The following is a 15,063-nucleotide window of genomic DNA, read 5'->3' as shown; positions in this document are numbered from 1 at the left end:
AAAGTACTTCTGACAAGTACAACACAAAGCAGGGGGAAGGACAGGAATATCTATGATCGTAAGTTTTCTACATTTTACCTGAAGTGGTAAACTATTAGTAAGTAGACGGGATAAAACCCTAGGTAGGTATGTATATTGTAATCCATGGAGCAACCATTTAAAAATAATACAAAGAAATCTAGTCAAAGCCCATAAGCAAATTAAAACGGGCATACTAAAGGAAATATTCAAATAATCCAGAAGAAGGTAGGAAAGGAGAAAGAGAAACAAAAAACAGAGAAACAAACAAAAAACAAATAATAAACTGCTAGACCTAAATTCAGCAGTATCAATAATTACATTAAATGTAAATAGTCAAACACATGAATTAAAAGACAGAGATTGTCAGATTGAATTTTTTAAAATATCCAACTATATGCTGTCTACAAAGAATCCACTTCAAATACAATGGCATACAAAGGCTAAAAGTTAGAGGATGGAAAAACATATTATCATGAAAACATTAATTAAAAGAAAACTACTGCGGCGCCTGGGTGGCTCAGTCATTAAGTGTCTGCCTTTGGCTCAGGTCATGATCCCAGGGTCCTGGGATCAGGGCCCGCATCGGGCTCCCTGCTCCGTGGGAAGCCTGCTTCTCCCTCTCACACTCCCTCTGCTTGTGTTCCCTCTCTCGCTGTCTCTCTCTGTCAAATAAATAAATAAAATCTTTTTTTTTTTAAAGATTTATTTATTTATTTTGAGAGAGTGAGAATGAGAGAGAGAGAGAGTACATGAGAGGGGGGAGGGTTAGAGGGAGAAGCAGACTCCTCGCTGAGCAGGGAGCCCGATGCGGGACTCGATCCCGGGACTCCAGGATCATGACCTGAGCCGAAGGCAGACGCTTAACCGACTGAGCCACCCAGGTGCCCAATAAATAAAATCTTTAAAAAAGAAAAGAAAAGAAAAGAAAACTACTCATAAGTTAAACACATATGACCCAGCAATTGTATTTCTAGGTATGTAACCAAAAGAAATGAAAACCTATGTTCACCCAAAAACCTGTACATGACTTTTTCTAGCAGCATTATTCAGAATAAACAAAAAGGGGTAACAAACCAAATGTCCATCAACTGATGAAATGATAAATAAAATATGTCCATACCAGGGAATATTATTTAGCCATAGTAAGTAATGAAATACTGATGCATGCTATAACATGGATGACTCTTGAAAATATTATGCTAAGTGAAAGAAGCCAGACACACACACAAAAAACAAATTGTATGATTTCATTTATATGAAGTGTCAAAAATAGGTAAATTTATTGAGTCAGAAAGCAGATTAGTGGTTGATGAGGGCTCAGAGAAGAGTAGGAGGGAAATGGGTATTGATCGCTAGCGGGTACAGAGTTCCTTTTGAGGGTACAGAAGTGTTACAAAGTTGATTATGCAATGTTTTCACATACTGTGAATATACTAAAAAAAACACTGAATTGTATAGTTTAAATGAATTTTATGGTATATGGATCATAGCTCAATAAAGCTGTTTATATTAGGAAGGAAAGCTTGAGTAGCTATATTAATAGCAGACAAATACTTTCAGAACAAGGAAAATTACCAAAGATATAGAGGAATAATATATGGTGATGAAGGCCAATTCAGCAAGACATAACAATCCTAAATGTGTATGCACATAACAGCAGAGAATGGAAATGCGTGAAGAAGCAGGCAGTGCTGGGGCTAAGCCGGTGTGCAAGGGTGTGTGGGCAGTGCTGCAGCAAGAGAGTTTGGCGTGATGTCTCACACCGTTTTCCTGGTACAGCCTACCAAGAGGCCAGAGGTAGAACTTTTGCGGACTGTGAATCTGTGAATGAATGCAGGGAAGGCGTTTGTAAAATGCATGAAGAACATGTGAATGCAATAGTCCCTCTATTGCATATGGTGTCAGTCAGTTGTTTGATCTTACTGGTAATCTGACAGACCTCAGCCTTGCTTACTGAGCTGATACCCAGACATGTCAGCCTTACAACAAAGACTGGGTTAAAGAGAAGATCCACATGCCCCTTTGTCAGCAGGCCCAACAGGCTGCTAAATAGCTGAGTTGGCAGCAGTAGGGGGCAGAGGGTGGGCTTTGAACACAGGTGCGTAGAGTATGCTGTGCCAGAAGTGACACAAGTTAGAGTCATCCGGCTCCCGTTTGGCACACTATGGTCAGGATTGAATGTGTCTGATGACATGTGAGGATCTTATTCCATAGGAAACCTTCATTACTCCCTCATTACCCCCTTCCTCCCCTGCTTTTTTTATTAAACATTTTTATGATAATTTAGATAGAAGTTGCTCTTTGTCAGTTAATGTTGGTTCCAATCCTTCAAACTGTTCATATCGGCTTTATTGCATTCACTGTACCACTCCTTCCTCAGGTTAGGGTGGGAGGGGGGGGACAGTTTAGTTACATCCTTGAGATAAAGTCATAGTGAAAAACAAATGTTCTTTAGTTTAAAAAGAAAATATGTGAAGAAATAAATGATAGAAGTGAAAGCAGAAACAGACAAATTCTAAAATTATACTGAGAGATGTCAACATTCCACTCTCAATAACTGATAAAGCAAGTAGACAGGAAATCACCAAGAATACAGAAGACCTGAACAACCAATGTGCAACCAATTTGACCTAATTAACATTTCTAGAGTACTCTGTGCAACAACAGAATACAGTTTCTTCTCAAGTGCACATGGACTTCCATCAACATAGGCCATATCCTGAGTCACATAACAAAACTCAACAAATCTAAAATAATCGAAATCATACAAAGTATGTTCTCTGTCCATAATGGAATTAAACTACAAATTAATGACAGAAATATATTTACAAAATCCCCCTAAATATTTGGGAATTAAACAACATACTTCTAAATAATCCCTGGGCCACAAAGTAAATCACAAGGGAAATTATAAATATTTTGAATGGAAGGAAAATAATAATACAACTTATCAAAATCTGTGGGATGCCAGGAAAGCAGTGCTTAGAGGGAAGTTTAGAGATATTAAATGTTTATGTTAGAAAAGAAGATGGATTTCAAATAAATAAACTAAGCATCCACCTTAAGAAACTAGGGGAAAAAAAGAGCAAATTAAATCCAAAGCAAGGAAAAGGAAGGAAACAAATAATAATAGGGACAAATATGAGTTGCATTAAAAACAGAAAAACAGGGGCGCCTGGGTGGCTCAGTCGTTAGGCGTCTGCCTTAGGCTCAGGTCGATCCCAGGGTCCTGGGATTGAGTCCCGCATCAGGCTCCCTGCTCCGCAGGAAGCCTGCTTCTCCCTCTCCGACTCCCCCTGCTTGTGTTCCCTCTCTCGCTGTGTCTCTCTCTGTCAAATAAATAAATAAAATCTTAAAAAAAAAAAAACAGAAAAACAATAGATAAAAATCAATAAAACCAAAAACTGGTTTTGTAAAAAATCCAAAAATTGCTATACCTCTAGCCAGACTGACCAAGAAAAAAAAAAGGAAAGATAAAAGTCATCAAAATAAAGGATAGCATACAGAGCTGAGAGATATTGAAAGGAGAGCAGACTGGGACACCTGGGTGGCTCAGAAGGTTAAGCGTCTGCCTTCAGCTCAGGTCATGATCTCAGGGTCCTAGGATGGAGTCCCACATCAGGCTCCCTGCTCAGCAGGGAGCCTGCTTCTCCCTCTCCCTCTGCTGCCACTCCCCCTGTTGTGCTCTCTATCGCTCTCTGTCAAATAAATAAATAAAATCTTTAAAAAAGAGAGAGACTGAGAGGGGTGCCTGGGTGGCTCAGTTGTTAAGCGTCTGCCTTCGGCTCAGGTCATGATCCCAGGGTCCTGGGATCGAGCCCCGCATCGGGCTCCCTGCTCAGTGGGAAGCCTGCTTCTCCCTCTCCCACTCCCCCTGCTTGTGTTCCCCCTCTCGCTGTGTCTCTGTCAAATAAATAAATAAAATCTTTAAAAAAGAGAGAGAGAAAGAAAGGAGAGCAGAGTAATATTATGAAAATTCGACGGCAAATTTGACAATTTGAGTGAAATCAATCAGTTTCTTCAAGGACACAGACTACCAAAACTCCCTCAAGAAGAAATGGACAACTTAAATGGTCCTATATTTATTAGAGAGTTTGTAGCTTAAAGATTTTATTTTTTATTTATTTATTTGAGAGAGGGAGAGAATGAGAGATAGAAAGCACGAGAGGGAAGAGGGTCAGAGGGAGAAGCAGACTCCCCGCTGAGCAGGGAGCCCGATGTGGGACTCGATCCCGGGACTCCAGGATCATGACCTGAGCCAAAGGCAGTCGCTTAACCAACTGAGCCACCCAGGCGCCCAAGAGTTTGTAGCTTAAAAAGAAAACCTTCCAAGAAAGAAACCCCAAGACTAGATGATTTTATCATGTACCCAATGAAGGAATAACACAAATTCTAAGTTTTTTCCAGAAAATAAAAGATGAAGAACTACTTCCCAAGTCATTCTATGCATCCAGCATTACCCTCATACCAAAACCAGAGAAATACTACACAGGAAAGGAGATCTACAGACCAATATTCCTCATGAACATAGATGCAAAAGTCCTCATCAAAATATTAGCAAATAAGGGGCGCCTGAGTGGCTCAGTCGTTAAGCATCTGCCTTCGGCTCAGGTCATGATCCCAGGGTCCTGAGATTGAGCCCCACGTCGGGCTCCCTGCTCAGTGGGAAGCCTGCTTCTCCCTCTCCCACTCCCCCTGCTTGTGTTCCCTCTCTCGCCGTGTCTCTCCCTGTAAAATAAATAAATAAAATCTTTAAAAAAATGACTTCTACTGTATGTAAATTTTACAATAGATTTTGTGGACGCTAGCAAACCACACATACTTCCTAGCCACCTTACCATGTGTACTCTTACAGATACATCTAAAATAATTGTGTTAAAAACAAAAAGGCTGGGGCGCCTGGGTGGCTCAGACGGTTAAGCGTCTGCCTTCCGCTCAGGTCGTGATCCCAGGGTCCTGGGATCGAGCCCCACATACATCGGGCTCCCTGCTGAGGAGGGAGCCTGCTTCTCCCTCTCCCCTGCTTGTGTGCCCTCTCTCTCTCTAATAAATAAATATAATCTTTAAAAAACAAAACAAAACAGAAAAGCTCAGGGCACCTGGGTGGCTCAGTCAGTTAAGCCTTCAGCTCAGGTCATGATCCTGGGGTCCTGGGATCAAGCCCCGATGCTTCTCTCTCTGCCTCTGCCCCTCCCACCCACTTGTGCTCTCTCTCTCTCTCTCAAATAAATGAATAAAATCTTTAAAAAAATAAAAGCTCAAAAAAAAAGTTCATGGGAATTTGGTTGGAACTGCATTGAATTTATAGAAAATTTATGAGGAATGGACATTTTTCAATAGTAAGTCTTTTCTGTATTAAATTAAAATTAATTAAATTACAATTTTTACCTGAGGACAAGTCATCTTTTATGCCTTTAATGGAGCCATCAATATTTCTCACTTTGGGTCCTGCATGATTTTTTGTGCAAATTTTTTATAGATTTTTATGCATTTTGTTGTTACTGTGGATGAAATGTTTTCTTTTCCATTACAATTTTTAAATTATCATTATTGGCTTACAGGGAAAATAGAGCTTTCTGAATACTGTAAGTAGCCATGCTGTTGGTCTCCTCATTCACTGGTTAATGCGAGGACACACGGTACTGGCATCACCCACAGATAGGGAGATAGTGACTACCCTTTCCTCCATTTATATGTCTGACTTCCTTTTTTAATCACGATGACTAACGCCCTGAAAACTGTGGTCAGTAATTCCACTTTTATTTTCTAGGTTGCGCCCACTTGGAGCAGACAGGACCAGCGGTCAGCCCCCTCCTCTCAAGGGCCATTTTTCTGAACACAGAGACTGAGGGTCTCAATTTCTCACAGCAACTTTCCCATAATGAAAAGTGAATGACTCCGTGATGTCAAGGGTGGAACATGGAAGAAAGCCAGCCACTCCCCATTCTACCACTGGACAAATCAACTGTCCACCCTCGCTCCTGTTCCCTCTCTGTGCTTGTCCTGCAGGACACGGACTCGGACGGCATCAAAGCCTAGGAAATGTCCATTCAGAGGCGGGAAACAGGGACTCCTAGACCCACAGTCACGGGGGCACACCCCTACCTCTCCATCCGAAGTGTGGGTTAAACGAATTGGTGGCAGGGAGGAACAGGAATGGTAGGCTCCCCAAGGACCCCTAGCACGTGAACTCGGGGAGAAGGGCTGGGCAGTGGTAGCCGGCCCCAGCTCCCTCGCACCCCCCAAGGCTGGCCACACTGGCAAGGAAGGGAAATGTGCAGGGACACTTCCAGCTCTGATGTCACACATCTGTCTCTTGGGAAACACTGGGCAGGGCAACACGGATGGGGGTTGGGCCATCAGAGCAAGACAGCCGAGAAACAATTCCAGGTTCTTCCAGATAAGGAAATCATCTGCTCTTTGCGTTGGAAAGGACCCGAGGGTGACCTAACATAACTTCCCACCCCTTGCAGGAATCCCCTCTAGAACACCCTTGGGGGCCTCTTTGAATTATTCCAGAAATAAGAAATTTGGTATCTCATACAGCAGTTTGTTTTTTTTAATCGTTTAATGTTCAGAAAACTCTTAGATTGAGAAAAAGTCCATTCCAATTCAAATCCTTTTCAAAAACTGAGGTGGGGCCGTCTGCTGTGACAGCACAGAGCGAGAGTCCCTCCCCAGCAGGTGACTCTGAGGGGATGGTGGTGGCATTTATAAAAACTTCCTTGGACTTACGCTATAGAAAAAATCTATAGAAATTCATAAGTGGGAAGCTCATAATCACAGATTTTGTTCCAAAAATTCTATTGCAGTTGTTTTCCTTTTTTTTTTTTTTAAGATTTTTATTATTTATTTATTTATTTGTCAGGGAGAGAGTGAGCACGAGCAGGGGGATCAGCAGGCAGAGGGAGAAGCAGGCTCCCCGCAGAGCAGGGAGCCCGATGCGGGACTCGATCCCAGCACCCTGGGATCATGACCTGAGCCGAACGCAGACGCTTAACTGACTGAGCCACCCAGGCGCCCCTACTTTTCTAGTTTGAAAAACAATCTTTAAGATAGTGGGAGCGTGACATAAAAATGATTGAGTTGAGGAAAAATGCTTTAAAATGGTGGGCACACTCTCATGCCAGTCTAAAAAAAAAAATCGGTAAGTTTGCAATTTTGTGGCCATCCTATTAAACAAAGCAGGGGGGAAATGAATAAGGAATGGTTAAATATTTTATCTGTTTTCGATCACTGCTATAACAAATTACCAAAAACTTACTGGCCTAAAACAACACGAATTTATTATTTTGCAGTCCCGAAGGGCAGAGGTCCAACACAGGACTCACTGGGCAAAAACCGAGGGTCAGCGGGGACGCGTTCCTTTCTGGAGGACAATCTGTTTCCTCTCCTTTTCCAGCTCCCGGAGGTGCCTACGCTTCTAGACCCGACCCCCTTCCTCCACCTTCAAGGTGGAGACACTGCATCTCTCAGACCCTGCAGCTCCACTGACCCTCTCCTGCCTTCCTTGGTGACTTTTAAGGACCCCGTAATAGCACAGCGCCTGGATAACCCAGGCCCCTCTCCCCGTCTGGAGGTCGGCTGATGAGCAGCCCTCGTTGCCCTTTGCCCTGCTGCGTGACATAGCCATATGCCAAGGGTCACGGGGTGAAGATGTGGACATCTGTGGGGGCCGTTATTCCCCCTCCCGCGAGGATTTATTCAATTGCTAATACTTGAGAAAAAGATACAATCAGAGGAAGATAAGCAAGGGCATACCATTTAGTCGAGATTTCAGGGGACGTTCAAGATGCCCGAGCTGATTGTCACCGGTTAGTTCTGCTCTCCAGGGGTGAGGGTTGATGCCTGTGGCTTTCCTTTGCTTTTGCCTTATCCCCCCCTCTCTTGCTTTATCATTCCGATAAAGGATTGGTGAAGGGTTTCTATTCCTAAGTGGAATGAAAAGGGGACGCTGACTTTCCTCCAGGTAAATGGGCAAGATTTGAAAGAAATCGCGCGCGAGAGAGTTTAAGCGTGCGCTCCGGAGATTGAAGGAAGATGGGAAGGCACCGGGGCGCCCAGCCTCTGCCTGACCCTCCCAAGACGATGGGACGGAGCGGCTGCTGATGGACCCGTGGTCTGCACGCCTCTGGGGCCCCTTCGCTTCCAGGACAGGGTGTTAGCTGGATGGGGCCCCAAAGGGAAGACCCCAAGGGGCACACCCTCCTGTCCTGGGTGTGCAAGTCACACTGAACTGATCCTCCGGCTTTTAAAGCCCTGATGGGGGCCGAAGCTGGGAGAGCTGTCATTTACTTGTGAGCAGGGGCGCCAGGCAGCTCAGTCAGTGAAGCACCTGCCTTAGGCTCAGGTCGTGATCCCAGGGTCCTGGGATCGAGCCTCATGTCAGCTCCCTGCTCAGCGGGGAGTCTGCTTCTCCCTCTGCCACTCCCCCTGCTCTTGCACACTCTCTCTCTAAATAAATAGATAGATAGATAGATAGATAGATAGATAGATAAAACTTGTGAGCAGCTTCAGTTTAGAAATGGGTTGTTATTAAAACACCAGGTGAGGACAGTAAGCCTCAGAGAGCAAACAGTTCAGTGAAGAAAGGGACAGAGCCCTATTTTTCATCCCAAGACTGATTCTAGCCTTGTGTCCTTTCTGAGGGTCTACCTGGCAGCTCTGAAACGCTGGTGCAGGTACAATGCCAGTCTGAGATGGCCTTCATAATGTCGAGCTAAAGTATCCTTTCTTTTATGAATGATGACACTGCTGTATGGTAGTTGGGTTTTTTTAATTTTTTTTTAAGATTTTATTTTTTCATTCGGGCAGACGCCCAATCTTACTACAGAGTTAAAGTATCAACTCCCCAGTGCAACATAGTTTTGTTTTGTTTTTTCCCCCTACTGGTCTTAGAAACACAACAGAGTAGGAAGCCCTTGACAACGCCATATGTGATCAAATGTATCCTATATGAAAGGAGAATACAAGATGAGAGTATCTATACCTTTGTATGCATGTGATGAAGACTACATAGGAATATGAAAATAGGGTTTTACGGTGGCAAGAACATAAGTGCTTTTCCCTTTCTCCCCTTACACACTGCGTGGTGCGTGTCCCTATGCCACGAGATGGAAATGTGGGGATGAACAGGTTGTGTAACATGAGAGCCCCTACAACTGATGAACTGTATTAATTACTGTGCCGAGGAACAGAAATTCACCTGGGTAGACTCACACCTGATATCTGGATAACCAAAGAAAATGTAAGATATTCCTGGAAATTAGGAAGTGTTCCTAACGTGCTGTGACAAGGAGAACTGTGTTTGAAACCAGCACCTACCTTCCCAAGTTTGAGTCAGAGGGTTTCTGGACACTTGTGGACCTGGGAGTTGTAGAAGAGAAAGAAATGCCAAACTAGGTGTAAGGTATATATTTCAGATTATTCTATCTCATTCTCAAAAGTCGTTAGGCCGTTTTGCCCATTTGTTTGCATAAGTTAACGATATTTATTTTTTTTATTTTTTTATAAGATTTTATTTATTTATTTGAGAGAGAGAGAATGAGAGACAGAGAGCACCAGAGGGAAGAGGGTCAGAGGGAGAAGCAGACTCCCTGCCAAGCAGGGAGCCCGATGCGGGACTCGATCCCGGGACTCCAGGATCATGACCTGAGCCAAAGGCAGTCGCTTAACCAACTGAGCCACCCAGGCGCCCAGTTAATGATATTTAAACGGGCCCCAGCTACTAATGCTTTAGCCAAAGCACACCACCAACTTGCACAAAATTAGACTATAGTCCTCAGGGAGAACGGAATACTCTAATCGGCATCCCAGATAAATACATTATTTGATAAAGTGTGAATGTGTTTTCATGAGAAGCACTATATTTTAGTCTTACTCTTTCTAATAAAATCAAAACAGTATAGAATCTAGAAGTAGATCCACATACGCATGGCCAACTGATTTTCTACAAAGGTGCCCAGGCAATTCAATGAAGAAAGGATGATCTTTTCAGCTAATGGTACTGGAATGACTGGGTATCCGTATGGAAATTTTAAAATGAACCATGACTCATCTCATATACAAAAAAATGAACCCAGAGAAGGCCTAAGACATAAATGTAAGAGCTACAAGTATGAAACTTCTAGGAGAAACACAGGAGAAAATATAAGTGACCTTAGGTTAGCCAGAGTTTTCTTAAATAAGACACAAAAAAAGCACAAACTATAAAAGAAATACTTGATAAATTGGGCTTCATCAGCGTTAAAAATTTTGTTCTTCAAATGACACTGTTAAGACAATGAAAAGGAGGGGCACCCGGGTGGCTCAGTCGGTTAAGCGACTGCCTTGGGCTCAGGTCATGATCCTGGAGTCCCGGGCGAGTCCCGCATCATCGGGCTTCCTGCTCAGCAGGGAGGCTGCTTCTCCCTCTGACCCTCCCCCCTCTCATGTGCTCTCTCTCCGTCTCTCATTGTTGCTCTCTCAAATAAATAAAATCTTTCAAAAAAAAAAAAAGACAATGAAAAGGAAAGCCACAAAAAAATATTTGCAAAACATATATCTGACAAAGGACTTGGATCCAGAATATATATACATATATATATATATATATATATATATATATATATATAAACTCCTGCAACTCAATCATAAAAGAAAAACAACTCAGGTTTTAAAAAGTGGTCAAAGGATCTGAACAGACATTTCATCAAAGAAGATACACAGACGGCAAGTAAGCCCATGGAAACATCACTGGTCCTCGGGGACGTACAAAGGATCCCCCTGTGGTCGCTGAACGGCTTAAACTGAGAGGCTGGCCACACCCAGTGCTGGCAAGGACCAGGGAGCAGCCGGGACCCCCACCCACTACCACTGCGAAGGCAAGATGGCAAGGCCATTTTGGAAAACAGGTGGACAGTTCCTTAAAAGTTAACCATAAGCTCTCCCAGCAATTACACTTACAGGTATTTCCAAAAAACAAAAACAAAACAAAAAACCAGAAAACAGATGTCCATATTAATCCTTGTAATCTAATGTTTATAGCAGCTTTCTTCAGAGGCTCCAAAAACTGTAAACAACCCAAGTGGCCATTAACTGGTGAATGGATCAGCAAACTGTGGTGTCCCTGGAGGCACCAGAGAGCGGCGTTCAGCCATCCGAAGGACAAGTTACTGTGGCACACACAGTGTGCATGAAACTGAAAAGCATTACATTAAGTTTTAAAAGCCAGACACTCTAAGATTCCAGGTATAAACAAGTATTTTTTTTAAAAGGTCAAATGCAGAGAGAGAGCAGATCAGGGCTTGCGGGGGGGGGGGGGGGGGGGGGGGGGGGGGAGATCAGGGGAGGGAACTTTGGGACGATGGAAATGTCGCCTTACGGTATGAGGTGGGATTGCGGTGCTTACGCAGCTGCGCACATTGGTAAAAACGTATCGGTTGTACGCTTGAAATGGGTGGGTTTCCTTGTACCTGAATGATATGTAGACAGAGCTGACCCCAAAAAGCATCCAGTCTACACTCAAGGGCAAGTCATACACTGCAGTCACCAGGAGGATGGTCAGCGGGAAAGCAAGATTTCAGTTTCATTTTGCCAGAGGATTCCTCTAAGTTTAGGTGAGTGAAAGCAAAACATTGTGCAGAATTTTCAGAGTTTTCCCGATGCCTCCCCCCACCCCCAGTCCCCTAGCCTGACCATGGCGGCTCTCCCAGCACCGGGCGGGGACTCTTGGTTTTTCTACTTATTAGAGGGGCATGACCACATGCTCAAAGGGGTTTTGGCTCTCAGCTGCCCTGTCAGCATGTACTTTCCAAGCTGTGTTCCCCGGTGCACACCCCAGACCTGCAGCCTCAGCCGGTGGTGGATGCTCACACGGCCCTCAGGCTCCAGCTTCCAGCGACACCTGGCCGACGTTTACATCAAGGGCAGTCTTAAAGAGAGAAGGGCCCTCCATGGACCCACCATGGGCGACACGCATGGAAGGGAGAAGGGAAGGCCAGGACCAGGGGCACAGCTCAGATCTCAGCTTCCGGGAAGTAATCACACCCTCAGAAATGGCTTGGTGCACCCCAAGACTGGGCCTGGCACCTGCCCCGACTATTTGTCCCCGGTGAAGCGCACTGCCCCATGCTCCAGCCCCCAGGACACTCTTGTTGTCCCTACAGTTACAGCCTCACTGGGTGTCTAAGCTGTTCCCCAAAAATGCCCACACCCAACGAGTCCCGGTCCCCGTCCCTCCTTGGATGCCCAGACCACACTCCCCATGACGGTTCGCTCCTGCTCCAACTTCTTTTCCTCACCACAGTAGTGCAGGGCCTCAGTTTGCTCCTAGGAAGGCCTCTGCTGGACGAGGCAGAGAGGCCCAGGCAGCTCCCCTGCGCCCCATCCCCATCGGGTCCCATGCAAACCCAGAAGGCAGCCTGCGTGGAACTGGGCCCTCAAAGGACAGTTGGCAGCCAGCAAGCTGCCAATCTCAGTGGTGAGAGCCCAGTTCGTGGCAAACACACTCAGCAAGGCCAGGCAGGTGTAAGCGGTCACCAGGGAGCCCTCACCAATAGGGCCGCCCCACTGCACCCAGGCACCTAGAACCTCCTCCCAAGGCCACGCAAGGCACTCTGTCACCTACAGAAAAGGCTGCTTGGTGATTACCCAGAGGGAGGCGGCCTGGGGTGGACAACCATTTGTATCTAGGGGCCAATGACTGATGATACCCTCTCCTGTCTGGATGAGGGGAAATCAAAAAGGAAGCTTCATATGGAAAAGATCAAAATCAGGGCTGAGAGCCAAACTTAACTTTTCCATTTCCACAATTTGCCCAAAGGCCACATCACACACACTACTTGCAGCTCAAGAAGAAAAAAAGGGGAGCTTTCTCCACTGGAGAAGTTCCCAGTCAAAAGACTCTTCCTGCAGAGCTCAGTTGGAGACAAACGGGGTCCTTGTCCTCCAGCCTCTGCCAGTCCTGGGAGTCACATCAAGGCTCTGTGGACATTTGGGGCCAGATTGTTCTTTGTGGTGGGGCCGTCCTGTGTGCAGGAGCAGGTTGAGCAGCATCCCCGGCCTCCACGCACCGGATGCTGGGGGCACCCCTTCCCCAAGTTGTGCCAACCGCAGATGTCTCCACATATCGCCCAGCATCCTCCAGGGGCAGAAGCGCCGGGTTGAAAACCACTGAGCTTTGTTTCTTCCCTTTGCTTCAGTCCCCTTTAGATCTCTTCCCCTCCGCTCCGCCTCTTCCCTCTCCCCACTTCCTTCAAACCTGCCCCCAGACCACAGTCACCCCCTTGGGACTGTTCTGGAGCCTACATGCCCTCCAGCAGAGACTCAGAGGAAAAGGTGTCTCCCAACAACGGCCGAAGCAGAGCTCTCCCACATGACACCACTCCCGGCACAGGGTCCCGAGGACAGGCCAGTGGCTTCTGAAATGACAGGGTACTACCGTCCCTGGGTAAGTGCCAGCCCGGCAGGGAAGAGCCAAGACCTGTCTGCCAGGCGTCACCCACATGTCCTTGGGACACTCACCTTCGCCTGCCACCGCCCAGGCCCTCTGGGAGCTGAGGAACAGACGCCCACAACACCAAAAATTCCTAGGAAGGGCTTTTCCCCACCCAGCTTTAAGTATCAGAGTGGCAGGATTCGCAAGAAACTGACAAGAAAGGAAACTGAACGATCAGGCACCACTTCCCATCAGCAAGACCTACCCCAGTAGGAAACTGGGGGAGTCCCCTGGGCTGCCTGAGTCACAGTGTGGCCTATGAAAGGCATCAAGATCATACCTGTCAGGAGCAACCAGCAGCACAGACAAGACTTGCTCTTCAAACCCCTGAGCCCTTGGTTTTCTCCCATCACCTGCCTTCAGGGGCCAAGACAAACCTGGCTCCGTCATAATGCCTAGGTCTGAGCTTGTTAAATATCAGTTATTGCTGTGTCCTTATCACAGCTGATCGATTCCATAAGAAAGCCAGTGTCTCGAGGTCTCATACATTGTGAACCCCATCTCTTGGGCACATGGCAGACACTTGTGCCATAAGCATGAAGACGATGCTGATGGGAGAATTTTGCCTTCAAGATGAAGATTGTTCATACGTTCTCTCTTCAGACAAGAGTCCCTAGTGGGGGATTGGGGCTGGGACAGAGAGCTTCTGGCTCGGTGCTCACGCCCAGCCCCCACCTGCCCTCACCTCCCACATGGGGTGCATGAGATCAGACTACATTTCAGGGCAGCCTTGAAGGAAAGTAAATTTCAGCTTACCTGGGCTCTGGTGGGAATGCTATGGAAGTTCTGGATGTAATAAGCTCCTCCACTCCCACCTCTGAATCAGGCACCCTCAGTCCACAGTGGGAGGTCCCTCCCACTCTGCAGAAAAGGAAGGGAACCTGCTCCCACAGTGCTCCCCACTCAGCAAACACTAGACCTGGCTAAATGCCATCCTCTGCTTGCGGCATCCTGGACCCAGCGGCTGATCATGGCAGGAGGGGGACCTGCATCTGTGAGGCCTGTGACCCTCAGCAAGCCTTCCTGCTGTCCAGTGACCATACCCACTTCTCATTTCTTCTCCTCTGTTCCAGACAGCTGTCCAAGATATTCTCTCCTCAAGCCTCCAGTTCCTAGACCACTGGGAGAACCAGAGGACAGGGAGCCTGGCAGCTGAGATTCGGGCCAGGTCTGCCCACAGGCAGGCCCGTCACGGAGGGTTCACACCCCCAGCTCCCAGGCCTGGCACTGCCCACAGCACGATGTCATGTGCAGAGGCCACAGTACTTGCCCAAATGTGCTGCCCCAAGACTGGCTGGGAAGCCCCTGAGTTTGGCACGTGGTGTCAGTGTTTCACCCTCTCTTACTGGACAAATGTATGGCCTACAAGTGGATAGGGACGGATAAAAGGAGAGAAATGTTCAATGTGAGGATATTAGCCAACCAACATTCCTTTCTAAGTCCCAGGAACATAGCCATGAACAAGCAGATAGAGCTTCCAAAAAGGCGCGTATGCAGGATCACAAACCGCGTGGGTCCCGCGGAAGGACAGAAGTAGGGAGGGAGAGAGGCGCAGAGATGCGGCT

The 15,063-nt window shown here is 46.3% G+C and overlaps 1 pseudogene; it reads left to right on the top strand.

Annotated features, from left to right (window-relative positions):
• Nucleotides 1-1,773: 1,773 nt before the first annotated feature.
• Nucleotides 1,774-2,074, top strand: LOC112814682 (enhancer of rudimentary homolog pseudogene; annotated as a pseudogene).
• The last annotated feature ends 12,989 nt before the right edge of the window (nt 2,075-15,063 follow it).

Source organism: Callorhinus ursinus, unplaced genomic scaffold (assembly GCF_003265705.2).
Source record: "Callorhinus ursinus isolate GAN/ISIS: 27379988/994484 unplaced genomic scaffold, GSC_fseal_2.0 scaffold46, whole genome shotgun sequence".
Taxonomy (NCBI): Eukaryota; Metazoa; Chordata; class Mammalia; order Carnivora; family Otariidae; genus Callorhinus; species Callorhinus ursinus.
Note: the sequence above shows the minus strand (reverse complement) of the source record. Positions and strands in the feature narration are given on the sequence as shown.